This window comes from Eumetopias jubatus, unplaced genomic scaffold (genome assembly GCF_037043125.1).
Source record: "Eumetopias jubatus isolate StellerSeaLion01/CBP00866 unplaced genomic scaffold, mEumJub1_p1.0 scaffold_8, whole genome shotgun sequence".
Classification (NCBI taxonomy): Eukaryota; Metazoa; Chordata; class Mammalia; order Carnivora; family Otariidae; genus Eumetopias; species Eumetopias jubatus.
Genome location: NW_028274814.1, coordinates 26022069 through 26036333, shown reverse-complemented (window position 1 = coordinate 26036333; position 14265 = coordinate 26022069). Strand labels below are relative to the sequence as shown.

Below are 14265 nucleotides of genomic sequence, written 5' to 3'. Positions count from 1 at the left end.
AGAGATGTAAATAGTGGTAGTGTAAAACTTCTTAATATGGCATAGTGACCATACCTACTTATTTCTTCTTCTTTAAATTCCATTAAAATGTCAGTAAGAAAAAAAAAATTCACAAAGACAAAAAGAAAAAGAGAAGAGATAATAGCAGATAAATAATTCTAACAATTTGCAAGATATAAATGAGATGAAAGAGCAGTCACTTGCTTGGTTAATGGAGGAGATTTATAACTTGGGTGGCTAGAGGTTAATACTAATAAAAGGCAAATCTTTTTTCCCATAGAATCCCCCAAATGCTTGGGGATTGGAAACCCAGCTTACCCCCGGAGTAGTAGGCCAGGGGCTAAGTTGAAACCATAAGAATTTGTTGAAAATATGGATATGGAATGTTTAGACCAGTCAACTATCCCTTCTGTTGGTGGGAGACTAGACATAAAGCAGACTTTGAGACTTTGGTGATATGAGAGACAGGGTAACCAGGAGACATGAGAGAAGACACAGAGAAGATGTGGGAAGAAAAGACAGTTGTTGAAGATAAAGATTAGATGAAAATCTACATAGATATTTGGGCACCCATCTCTCTTGCTGTACCCATTTTTAGAATGTTAAGTAGCTGGGATTATGGCTTATCTTAACTAAGGCACAGCATTGGAGGACTAGAGAATCTAAACGACCCCAGAAGAAAGGGACATCTATATATCAACAATTGTGTATTATCCTCAATTTAAAAAGCTAACTTTTCATATATTCACACTATAATAAACCCAGTGGTTGATAAGCCCTGACCACTTACACAGAAATTCCAATCAAATTTTTAGTGTCCCATTTTTAAAAAATGAGTCCCCTTATAAAGTTCCTAAAAGATAACATAGGGGAAAACCTGGATGCCCTTGGGCACGGTGATGCCTTTTTAGCTACAATACCAGAAACGACCCATGAAATATATAACCAATAAGCATGACTTCATCAAAATCTTCCCTGTGCAAGACAATGTCAGGCAAATTAGAAGATAAGTCACAGAATGGAGAAAATATTTGCAAAAGACAACTGATAAAGGATGTTATCTTTTAAATATACAAAGAAATCTCGGAGGCGCCTGAGTGGCTCTGTCGTTAAGTGTCTGCCTTCGGCTCAGGTCATGTTTCTGGGGTCCTGGGATCAAGCCCCACATCAGGCTCTCTGCTCAGCGGGAAGCCTGCTTCTCCCTCCCCCACTCCCTCTGCTTGTGTTCCCTCTCTCACTGTCTCTCTCTCTGTCAAATAAATAAAATCTTAAAAAAAAAAACTATACAAAGAAATCTCAAAACTGAACAGTAAGAAAACCACCCAATTAAAATGTCCAAAGACCTTAGCAAACACCTTACCAAAGAAGATATATATATACAGACAGATGTAAAAATAAGCATATAAAAAGATGCTCCAGATCATATGTTATCATAGAAATGGAAATTGAATGAATCACACTTATTAAAATTCCTGAAATCAAGAATACTGACAACACCAAATGCTGGTAAGGATATGGAACAGCAGGAATTCTCATCCCATTCCTAATGGGAATGCAAAATGGTACACCCACTTGAGAAGACAGTTTGGTGGATTCTTACAAAACTAAACATACTCTTATCATATGATCTAGTGATCTTGCTCCTTGGTATTTACCCAAACAAGTTGAAGACTTATGTCCACACATAAATCTGTACACAGATATTTATAGTGGTTTTATTCATAGTTGCCAAAACTTGGAAGCAACCAAGATGTCCCTCGGTAGGTGAATGGATAAATAAACTGTGATACATACAGAAAATGGAATATTATTCAGTGCTATAAAGAAACGATGTATTAAAGTGTGAAAAGACATGGAGGAAAGTTAAATACATGTTCCTAAGTGAAAGAAATTAATTTGAAAATATTGCATGCTATATTATTCCAACTATGACATTTTGGAAAAGACAAAATGGTGGAGACAATGAAAAGATCAGTGTTTACCAGAAGTTATGGGACAGGGGAGGGATGAATAAATAGAGGATGGGGAATTTTTAGGGCAGTGAAATTACTCTGTGTATTATAATGGTGAAAATATGTCATTATACATTTGTACAAACCCATAGAATGTACAACACCAGTGAACCCTAAGGTAAACTGTGAACCTTTGGTGATTATGATGAGTCAATGTAAGTTCCTCCTTAGTAACAAATGCATCATGTTGATGAATAATGCTGTTAATGGGGGAGGCTACTCAGGTATAGGGGAAGGGTATATGGACAGTATCAGTACCTTGATCACAAGTTTTTATGAACCTAAAACTACTCTAAAAAATTAAGTCTAAAAATATGAAATGAAGAATGCTATAGGTTCTAAAATAGTCATGGGAATGAGAAATGAACAAGTAGAGGAATTAATATTAAATTATAATTATAAAAGATATGTAATGACATGGAAAATTCTTATGATATAATATGAAAATAAATTACCAAAATAATAAAAAAATTCCTGGAATTTTTAGTATGGAAAAATAGAAGAGGGAGAAGAATTAAAAAAAACTGGAATAAATATAGAAAATTGTCTGAAGAAAGGACAACTTAAAAAAAGTCAACTATAATTACTGTCATTAGAGAGACAAGATATGAAATAAGATGTTCTGGAAAACAAAGGGAAACAATCAGAACAAGAATGAACTCTTTGTAATTATAAGTAGAATACTTGGATATTCTGGTTCCAGGAAGATGCAATATATAAACTTTTTCCTTCTTCCTGCTAAGAATGACTAAACATTATATATTAAACAAATGAAAGAAGACTCTGAAAGGTATTTGATAAAGAAGGTAGACTGGCTAGGGACCTTGGAACCCAAGGAATAACACAGTGATGATAGTCTTTTGTTTTTGGGTTTTGTTTTGTTCTGTTTTTTGTCTTATACATCCATACAGGTTGCTAGAGAAGCTGGCAACTGGGAAATGTCAACCGGTGCAGGGAAAAAAAAAATATGCCTGGGAAAAAGTGTTTTCTTTCTAGCCAAAAGATAGGAAAGAGGGAGCCTAACAAAAGAATACTTTTAGACAATAACTGCCCTACTCCAAACACCAAAGGAAAACTGTAGTCCTCTTCCTACTCCTTCTAGCCAAGGTCAGGTGGAGCCTAGACTTCTACCCTTGGCAGGCTATAACAAAATACTCCCAAGCTCCATAGTGTCAGTGTAGATCACACAGGAGACTGGATCTCTACCCCCATTCAGGGGCAATGTGGTAGCCTTTCCCTCCCTGCTGGGGTGATGTGACAGAAGGGCTACTGGAGTAGGATTTTCACCACCCACCCTCAGCAGGAGTAAGGCAAAGAAGAAAAGAGACGTAAAATTGAGTGAGAAAAATCCAGTTTCCAACACCGAGATGACATAGATATTAGAATTCTCTGACGTGGTTTTTAAAGGTTCTCTTACATTGACCATCTAAGAGTAACAATGTAAGAAGCAATAATCTCTCCCCGTCCTCTCCTCCATCTGCTTGGCAGCAACTATGCATGAATGCATTTCCATCCATGTTGACCAGGCTGGTGTCCCCAGTGCCTGCTGAGAGCTCTATTTCCTAGAACACAACATCCAGCCCAATGGTCAGATGCCAAGTGACAAGACCACTGGGGAAAGAGATGACTTCTTCAACACTGTCTTCAGTGAGATGGATGCTGGTAAGCATGTGCCCAGGGCAGAGTTTGTAGACCTGGAACCCAGAGTCATTGATGAAGTTCACATTGGCACCTACCACCAGCCCTTCTACCCTGAGCAGCTCATCACAGGCAAGGAAGATACTGCGAATAGCTATGCCCGAGGGCACCACACTGTTGGCAAGGAGATCATTGACCTTGTCTTGGACCGAATTTGGAAATTGGCCAACCAGTGCGCAAGTCTTCGGGACTTCTTGGTTTTCTATAGCTTTGGAGGGGGAAGTGGTCCCAGGTACACCTTGCTTCTGATGGAATGTCTCTCTGTCGATTATGGCAAGAAGTCCAAGCTGGAGTTCTCCATTTACCCAGCCCCCCAGGTTCCCACAGCTGCAGTTGAGCCCTACAACCCCATCTTCACTAGCCACACTACTTTTGGAGAACTCTGATTGTGTCTTCATGGTAGACAATGAGGCCATCTATGATGTCTGTCCTAGAACCCTTGATGTTGAACACCCAACCTACACTAACCTGAAGAGCTTCTTAGGTCAAATTGTGTCCTCTATCACTGCTTCCCTCAGATTTGATGGAGCCCTGAATGTTACCAGACCAACTTGGTGTCCTATCCCTGCATCCACTTCCCTCTGGCCACATATTCCCCGGTCACCTCTGCTGAGAAAGCCTGCCATGAACATCTTTCTGTAGCAGAAATCACCAGTGCATCATTTGAGCCAGCCAACCAGATGGTGAAAAGTGACCTTGCCATGGTAAATGTACCATTTTCTGCCCATTGTACTGCAGCAACATGGTTCCCAAAGATGTCAGTGATGCCATTGCCACCATCAAAACCAAGCATACCATCCAGTTTGTGGACTAGTGCCCCACTGGCTAAAAATGTGGGCATTAATTACTAGCTCCCCACTATGGTACCTGGTGGAGACCTGGCCAAAGTATATGTTTTAAAACACAACACTTCATTAGAGACCCAAGGTGTCCATTTCTCTGATGGGTTTGAATAAAGTATTCCCTGTCTTAGGTGAAAAAAAAAATTAACTGATACAATTTTTAAAGCAACCATAATGAAAATACTTCAGGGAGCTATTTATAAACACAAATGGACAAATGGAAAAAAATAGGAAGTCTCAAGAAGGAGGTAAAATATCAGAAATTAAAGAGTAGATGTCAAATATTAAAGAGCAACCAAATGAAATTTAGAAAAATAATATAATAATCAAATATTTAAAAAAAAAAAGAGTGAATGGGCTAACACAACATAATGGAGAGTGAAGAAGAAAGAATCTGTGACCTTTGAAAGAGAACAATAGAAATTACCAATCTAAACAACAGAGATCAATTAGGCCAAAAGGAACAAAAAAACAAAAACGAACACCTCAAGAAGCTGTGGGACTATAACAAAAGATTTGTATTGTTGGAACTCCAGAAGGAGAAGGTAAAATGAATGAGGCTGAAAAATATTTAAGGAAATAATGACTTCAAACTTCCCAAACTCAACAAGAAGCTGAGTAAGCCACATGCAGAATAAGCCCAAAGAATTCCATGCCAAAGCATTTTATAGTGAAGTTTCTGGAAACTGACAAAGGAAAAAAAGCTCTTGAAAGAAGACAGAGAAATTATGCTTTACCTGACAAAGAAAAACCATCCCAATGGCAGTAGATTTCTCATCAGAAACCATGATGGCCAGAAGGAAGCACCACAATATTTTTCAAGAGCTAAACATGAAGAACCATCAACTGAGAACACTATACTTACTGAAAACATCCTCAGGAGTGAAAAGAAATCAAACCATTCTCAGATGAAGGAAAACTATGATAATTTTTTGCCAAGAAATCTATCCTAAAAGAATGGTAAAGGAGGTTTTCTAAACAAAACGAAATGATAAGAAATCTTGGAACATCAAAAAGATAATACAGAAAGAGCAAAAATGTGGCATATGCAGTATATTTTTCTGCTCCTCTTGAGTTTTCTAAGTTATATTTAATATTTGAAACAAAAATTATAACACTTTGAAATGTTCTCAAAGTATGTAGAGAGTAATAATTAAGAAACAACATTGTATATAGGGAAAGGGAAAGGGACATAAAAGGAAAGAAGTTTTCCATGCTTTACTTTAGTGGGTAAAATGTCAACACCAGAAGACTTATTACGTTGCGAATATATGATATAATATCTAGAACAACCATTATAAAGCTGAACAAAGTGATACACTGAAAAGAACCACAGATATACCAACACAGAATTATTTTTAATGTTTAAGTAAGCAACCAGAAGTCAGGAAAAAGAAAACAGACAAAGAAAAATCAGAGTGAACAGAAAACAGATTTAAACCTTAGTATACCAATAATCACATTTAATATAAACGGTCTCAAAGGGCTAATGAAAATACATGGTCAGAGCAGGGGAAAAAAATGACCCAACTGTATGTTGGCAACAGTTTAATAAAACGGTATATATAGGTTAAAGGTAAAAAAAAAAAAAAGTAAACCATCAAACATTAACCAAAGGGAAGCAACTATAGCTCTGTTAATATCAGTTCAAGTAGACCTGAGATCAGAGAAAATTACCAGAGACAGAGGAGAACATTACATAATGATAAAAGGTTCTGTCTCTAAGAAGATACAGCAATCCTCCATGTGGATGCACCCATTAACAGAGTTGCAATATATTGTAAAGCCAAAACTGATAGAAGTGAAAAAAGAAATCAACAAATCCACAATTGTAGTTAGAGACTTCAATGCCACCCTCTTGATAATTGATAGAATAATTAGAATACAGCAGTTATAGAAGAATTTAGCATCATCATCAGTCACCAGAATCTAGTCAACATTTATAGAATACTTCACTCAACAATAGCAGAAAACAAATTCTTTTCAAGTTTCCATTGAACATATACTAAGGTAGACCACACCCTGGATCATTACGCAAATATTAACCAATTAAAATGATTGAAAGCATACAGGATATTCTTTCAGACCACGAGGAAATCAAATTAGAAATCAGTAACAAAAAGGTAACAGGAACATGCCCAGACGAAACATTACACTTCTAAATAACGGGTCAAAGAGCAGTCTCAAGGGAAATTAAAAAAGAAAAAAAGTATAATGACCTGAATGAAAATAAAAATGAAAAAAAAAATCTTTATGGGATAATCCAAAGTAGTGCTTATAAGAAAATTTATAGCAATTCATGCTTGCATTAGAAAATAAGGAAAGTATCAAATCAATAATCTAAGCCCCCAAATCAAAGAACTGAGGGTGTGGGATAAGAAAATTAATGGAAAACAGTCAGAAAAAAGAAAATTACTAATAAAGACTTGATCAGAAATCAAGGATAATTAAAAGAGAAAGATAGAGAAAAGCAATGAAATAAGAATCTAGTTCTTTAAAAATATCAGTAAAATTGGCAAGTCTCTTACAAGATGAACAAGAGAAAAAAAAACACAAATAACTAAGACTAGGCATAAAAGAGGAGATATTATTTCAGGCCCTGCAGATAGAAAAAGATAATAAGGGAGTAATACATGCAATTCTATATATTTAAATTTCATAACTTAAATAATATGAACCAATTCCCCCAAAAGTACAAATACCACAGTTCATCCAAAATAAAATAATTAATTTGAATGCCCTAATAACTATTAAGGAAATTGACTTCATAGTTAAAGATTTTCACAAAGAATATATCTCCAGGCCTAGCCGATTTCAATGGAAAATTCTAAGGAACACATGATACCAATCCTACATAATCTCTTCCAGAAACTAGAAGAGGAGTAAATACTTCCCAAATGAATTTATGAAGCTAGAATTACCTTCATACCAAAACCAGACAAATAGAAGAAAGGAAGAAAGAGGAAGCCTGGGTGGTTCAGATGGTTAAGCGTCTGCCTTCGGCTCAGGTCATGATCCCAGGGTCCTGGGATCGAGTCCCGTATTGGGCTCCCTGCTCCTTGGGAGCCTGCTTCTCCCTCTGCCTCTCTCTCCCTCTCTCTGTCTCTCATGAATAAATAAATAAAATCTTTAAAAAAATTATGAAAGGAAGAAAGAAAGGAATTATTTTTTTAAAGATTTTATTTATTTAATTATTTGACAGAGAAAGAGAGAGAGAGCACAAACGGGGAGTGGCAGAGGGAGAATAAGGCTCCCAACTCAGGGAGCCCAAAGTAGGGCTCGATCCCAGGACCCTGGGATCATGACCTGAGCTAAAGGATGCTTAACCAACTAAGCCATCCAGGTACCCCGTAAGGAAGGAATTATTAACAAACATTAGCAAGTAGAATTCAGAAATATAGACAAAGCGTTATACATCATGATCAAATGGATTTATTTCAGATATCAAGGCTGAGTGTTTATTCAAAAATCAATCAGTGTAACCCACGATATTAACAAGCTAAAGAAGAAAAATCTCATGAACATATCAGTTGGTGCAGAAAAAATAATTTCTTGAAATTCAACACACCTTCAGGATAAAAAGACTGATAAAAATAAGAATAGAGGAAAACTTTCATAATTTGATAAAAAGTATTTACAAAATACTGACAATAAATTTTTTTAAGATTTTATTTATTTTCGAGAGAGAGAGAGAGAATGAGAGAGAGCACATGAGAGGGGTTAGGGTCAGAGGGAGAAGCAGACTCCCCACTGAGCAGGGAGCCTGATGCGGGACTCGCTCCCGGGACTCCAGGATCATGACCCGAGCCGAAGGCAGTCGCTCAACCAACTGAGACACCCAGGCGCCCTGACAAAAACTTTTTAAATTAAAGTATAGTTGATATGTGTTTCATGTGTATTACATAGTGATCTGACAATTATAGATTACAAAATGCTCACCATAGGAATTGTAGTTACCATCTGTCACCACACAGAGTTATTACAATGTTCGGATTATCGGCTTTATTCCCTATGCTCTCTGTACTTTTCATCCCTATGACTTATTCACTTTAAACTAGGAGTTTGTATCTTTTAATTCCCTTCGCCTATTTTACCTATTCCCTTCCCCTTTCCCCTATGGCAACCGCTAGTTTTTTCTCTGAGTCTGTTTCTCTTTTGGTTGTTGTTGCTGTTGTTTGTTTCTGTGTTCGTTTTTTTTTCCTTTAGATTCCACATATAAGTGAAATTATATGTACTTGTCTTTCTCTGTGGAACTTATTTCACTTAGCATATAATACCCTTTAGGTTCATCTATGTTGTTGTGAATGGCAAAATTTTATTCTTTTTTATGGCTGAGTAATACTCCATTGTGTGTGTGTGTGTGTGTGTGTGTGTGTGTGTGTGTGTGTGTACCATATCGTCTTTATTCATTCATCTATGAATGGAAACAGGTTGCTTCCATATCTTGGCTATTGTAAATAATATTGCAATAAACATAAGGGTGCACATATTTCTTCAAATTAGTGTTTTTGTTTTCCTTGGGTAAATACCCATAGTGGGATTACTGAATTGTATGATATTTCTACTTTCAGTTTTTTGAGGAAAATATACTGTTTTCCACAGTTTCCACCAATTTATATTCCCACCAGCAGTGCAGGAAGGTTCTCTTTTCTCTACACTTGTTATTTCTTGTCTTTTTGATACTAACCATTCTGACAGGTCTGATGTAATAGTTCATTGTGGTTTTGATTTGCATTTCCCTGATGATTAGTTATGTTGAGCGTCTTTTCATGTGTTTATTGGTCATCTATAAGTCTTTTTTGGGAAAAAAATTGTCTATTCAGGTCCTCTGCCCACTTTTTAATTGGATTATTTGGTGTCTTGGTGTTCAGTTGTGTGAGTTCTTCAGATATTTTGGCTATTAACCTCTTGTCAGATATATCATTTGCAAATATCATCACCCATTAAGTAGTTCACCATTTGGTTTTGCTGATAATTTCCTCTGCTGTGCAAAAGCTTTTTAGTTTGATGTACTTCCAATTGTTTATTTTTGCTTTTGTTTCCCTTGCCTGTGAAGACATGTCCGGAAAAATATTGCTAAGCTTAGTAGTAAAAGACTGAATGCTTTCCCCATAAGATCAGGAACAATTAAGACCATTAGAAGCTATTACTTCACAAAATGAGAACAAATAAAATTTTAAAAAATATATACCAAATGCTGGAAAATATGCAGAGAAATGGAATCCACCACATGTTGCTGACCAGAATGTAAAATGGTACAGCCACTCTAGAAAAGAGTTTTACAGTCTCTGAAGAAGCTAAACATAGTCTTACTATATGGCCCAGCAATTTCACTCCTGGAATATCCCAGAGAAATGAAAACTTTTGTTCCCACAAAAACCTGTACAAGATTATTCCAGCAGCTTTATTTATAATAGCAAAGACTGGGAACAATTAAAATGTCTCTTAATAAGAGAATGATTACACAAACTGTGGTACTCCCATACCATGGAATATTGTTGAGCGATAAAAAGGAATTAACTATTGATATACTCAACAACTTAGATTGTTGCCTTTCTGAGTAAAAATAATGCCAATCTCAAAAGGTCACATACTATATGATTCCATTTATGTAACATTCTCAAAATGACAAAATTATACAAATGGAAAACAGAGTAGTGGCTTCCAGGCAAAGAAATGGTGGGTGGTAGGGCAAGAGTGTGGGGGGGGGGGGCGGGATAAGGGTAGCTATAAATGGTAGCTAAAGAGGTACCTTTGTGATGGTAGAATAAGTCTGCATCCTGATTGTGGTGGCGGTTACACAAATCTACACAAGTGATAAAACGACGTGCACACATTGTACTGATGCTAAATTCCTGGCTTTGAGTTTATGCTTCAATGGGGAAAGATGTGACCATTGGGAGAAGCAGAGCGAATGGTACCTCTCTGTACTACCATTGTAAGTTCTGTGAATTTGTAATTATTTCAAGATAAAAGTTAAGAAAAATAGTCCTGTCAGTTTTAAGAGTTGTAACATGAAACTAAGGTCGGCTCTTGAAAAGTATGAGACAAAGACAGAATATAAGAAAAAAAAAGATAAAAAAATTATGAATCTAAATTGTGGAGTAAACATCCTATTAAGAGGAATGATAAAAGATAGGACATAGGAAATCGGTGAGAATCACTGAAGAAATAATACCCCCCAAAATGCCCAGTATTCAAAGGCATAAGTCTTAGCCTCCCAGGTTTTACTGAATATCCATCATCATAGATGAAAAAATATGAAACCATATTCTATTATTACAAACTATTAGGGCATGAGTTAACAAAAAGACAAGCAGAATTGTCTTATGAATGACATTAGAAGTTCAGGTTTGCCTCACGTTGCTTAACTCTCTAGAGCAATTAAAATGTTGCAAATTATATTATCAGTACACATATAAGTCACAACAGAATTTCCATATAGCTCTCCTTTATCTTGTAGGGGATGAATGGGAGACCTATTGTAGAAGCTGCAGAACTGTAGACAATAATGCTTGGTACTTTGTGTCCAGTAAACTTTACAATAAACCATCTTTCAGTTCAGTATTACCTTCTGTATTTCTTATACTAAATCATATAGAATTCAGGAGCAAGTTGTGTTTATAGAGTAACTCAATATTTCTCTTTCGTTTTTGGTCTTTAGTCATATGTCCGCATTTTCCACATGATTTATCAACATTTATATGGATCACTATTTTGCTATCTGGTAAGTTCTGAGAGTATAAGCTAACATGGAAAAGTGGAATTGAGAAGACAAGGTAAAAAGGAAGGGTAAAAAAAAAAAAAAACAGGCAAAGCTACTAGTTTAAATAAAGAAATGAAAGTAGAAATCAAAAGGATGGATTAACAAGTGCTGGCCACTTTAGCAGAAATATAAATATGAAAAAATATCTTTAAAGAACAAAGATGCAACACTTCTGAGACTATGTTTGGCATATGGATATAAAAAACCAGAATTTAATTTTTCTATCTGCAGATAAAAAGCTTCTTAAATTTAAAGAATTAAAATCTGAATCTTTATATAAAGAATGAAATTTATGCCCAACAGTTACTGCCTAGGGTTCTGGTAATAATATTATGATCCATACAATTTATATGCATATAAAATTTGAATATACAAGATTTACACCACAAGATATTATAATGCCAAGGAAGATTTCAGTATTTATGGAGCCAATAAGACCAGTTTAAAAGCTTGGTAAATATATTTATGGACACAATCAGGCTACAGTCTGTATTGCAAACAGCAGTTCAGTACAAAATAACCTAATAAACTTTAAATGTAAGCACATAATCTTACTTTCCACTATAATAGTAGTTTAAACACCAGATTTAGGGAGCTTTACAAACAAACATATCACAGATGATTTTGTTTTTTAAAACATGTGCAATAGATTCTTTAATAATTCCAGAGACCATTAAATTCCATTACAATGATGTGGATGTTCAAGTTTCTTTTACACCAAAAGGCAATAAAAATTGGGGATGTAAATCATGTGAATACCAGAGCTAACTTAAGGATGAAGAATTATCAGCAAAAATGTTTAACAACCTTCCCAAGATCACACAATGAATTTCTATCAGTCGGTATTAGAAACCAAAGTTTCTATTAGCAAGACCATATTTAGGGAAAATTGTTCAGTCCTTATTTATAACATGAGTATGGTGGCAGCCAACAAGATGATATGTCCCAGTCTCCCCTGCAGGGAGCTGAGACAGATGACTGAATTCTGAGCAATGAAATGTTGGGTAGGCGATACATGCCATTTATAGGTTGTTGCCTAATGCTTCCCAAATAGCCCTCCATGCTGGCTATATGCCTTTCTCTGCAGAAAGGATGGCATAACCAGTCATGGGAAGGAGCTCTCTTGGGTGACTGCAGCCTCATTTCCTGTTCACCCTGACATTCTGCTACCCACATCGTACTCAGACATGCATACGAAATAAACCTTTATTTTGTTAAGCCTGTTATTTTGGCAGTTGTTACACAAGATCGTCTAACCACACTGGCGACGATCTCATTCATTTTTTGACAGGAAAAAAAAACGCACTTTTAAAATTTTAATCTAAAATGCACCGATTGACACACCCTAGGGTGGATATAAGCAAAGAGATGGACAGTTACAAGTACTGGCAAAGATGTGGGGAAATTGGGACCTCATACGTTGCTGGCGGGAACGTAAGCGGGTGCCGCTGCTATGGAAAACAGTTTGGCAGTTCTTCAAAAAGTTCAATGTAGAGTTATCCATCTGACTCAGCAATCACACTGTTGGGTACATACCCCCCGCCCCCAGAAAAGAAAACATGTCCATATAAATGCTTACACAAGAAAGCTTGTAGCAACATTGTTCATAATGGCCAAAAATGTGGACCCAGCAGTTCCACTCCTAGATAGTCACCCAAGAGAATAGAAAACATATGTTCATATAAAACCTCGTAAATGAAGGTCGCCTGGGTGGCTCAGTTAGCTAAGCATCCAACTCTTGATTGTGGCTCAGGTCATGATCTCGGGTGTGTGAGATTGAGCCCCACATCAGGCTCTAGGCTCAGGAAGGAATATGCTTAAGACTCTCTCTCCCTCTGCCCCTCCCCCTGCTCTCTCTCATGTGTTTTCTCTCTCTCTCTCTCTCTCTCTAAAATAAAATAAATAAAAATCTTTTAAAAAATCTTGCATCGTAAAAATCTTGCAAACGATTGTTCACAGGAGCGTTTAGGCAAAATGTGGAAAAATGTGGATAAACCGCAAAAACCCTATGCTAAGCGAAAGAAGCTATCACATATTATATGATTCGATTTGCATAAAATATCTAGAATAGGCAAATACATAAAGAGAATACATTATTAGTTGCTTCAGAATGAGAGGAAGGGTTGGGGAGGGAAATGGGGTTGGCACCCAGGGGGATAGGTTTTTTTAAGGGAGATGAAAAAGTTAGTTGTGATGGCTGCACAATGTGGTGAATATCTCAACAGCATTATATCTCAATGAAACTTTTAAAAAAGGAAGAAAGGAGAGAGGGAGCATTGTTGTCTAGATGATAGCTGCTCATGGGAATACATCCTATTGCAAAACTAATGTTTTATTTCTCATCTTGGATGTAAGACAGGATTTCAAATCAGAAGTTTTTCTCACCCCTCTATTCTCTGGCAACTTCCCCATTTCCATGGAAGCAGGTGAAACTTGCCACAGTAGACTTGACATTACGTGTTCTCTTGTTAATTATTTCTTCATCAACCTCCCCTACAAACTACTGTCCAGAAGCAGGCTACTAGCCCCTTGAAGAGGGGGCTCCCTGATCCTAGAAACTGAAAAGATAGCTTCTCAACCCTTTACCCTAGTTCATCACTGGGAGCAGTGGGCAGGAGCACATATTTTAAGCAGACCAGCTAGCTGTTGCAGAAAGAATGTATACTTCGAAATCAGAGAGACCTAGGTTCAAATCTTAGTTCATCCTTCAAAGATATAAACTCTGGCCCATTCGTATGTCCTGAATTACACTAACAGAATTTATTTGTAGAAGAGGAGTGCTACAAGGCTTATTATTAATATTATAATTAATGAAAAATCATACTTCTGACTTTTGAGTTACATACAAATTAATATTTAGTGAATTCTGAAATCAAACTTTTCCACCCAAACATACTGGAGTCAGAAGAGACAACAGCCAACAATAATCCAGTGCCAACAGGTTCAC

At 36.5% G+C, this 14265-nt stretch overlaps 1 pseudogene; it reads left to right on the top strand.

The window, feature by feature from the left end:
- Positions 1–3505: 3505 nt before the first annotated feature.
- LOC114217771 (tubulin alpha-1A chain pseudogene) lies at positions 3506–4561 on the top strand (annotated as a pseudogene).
- Positions 4562–14265: the final 9704 nt, after the last annotated feature.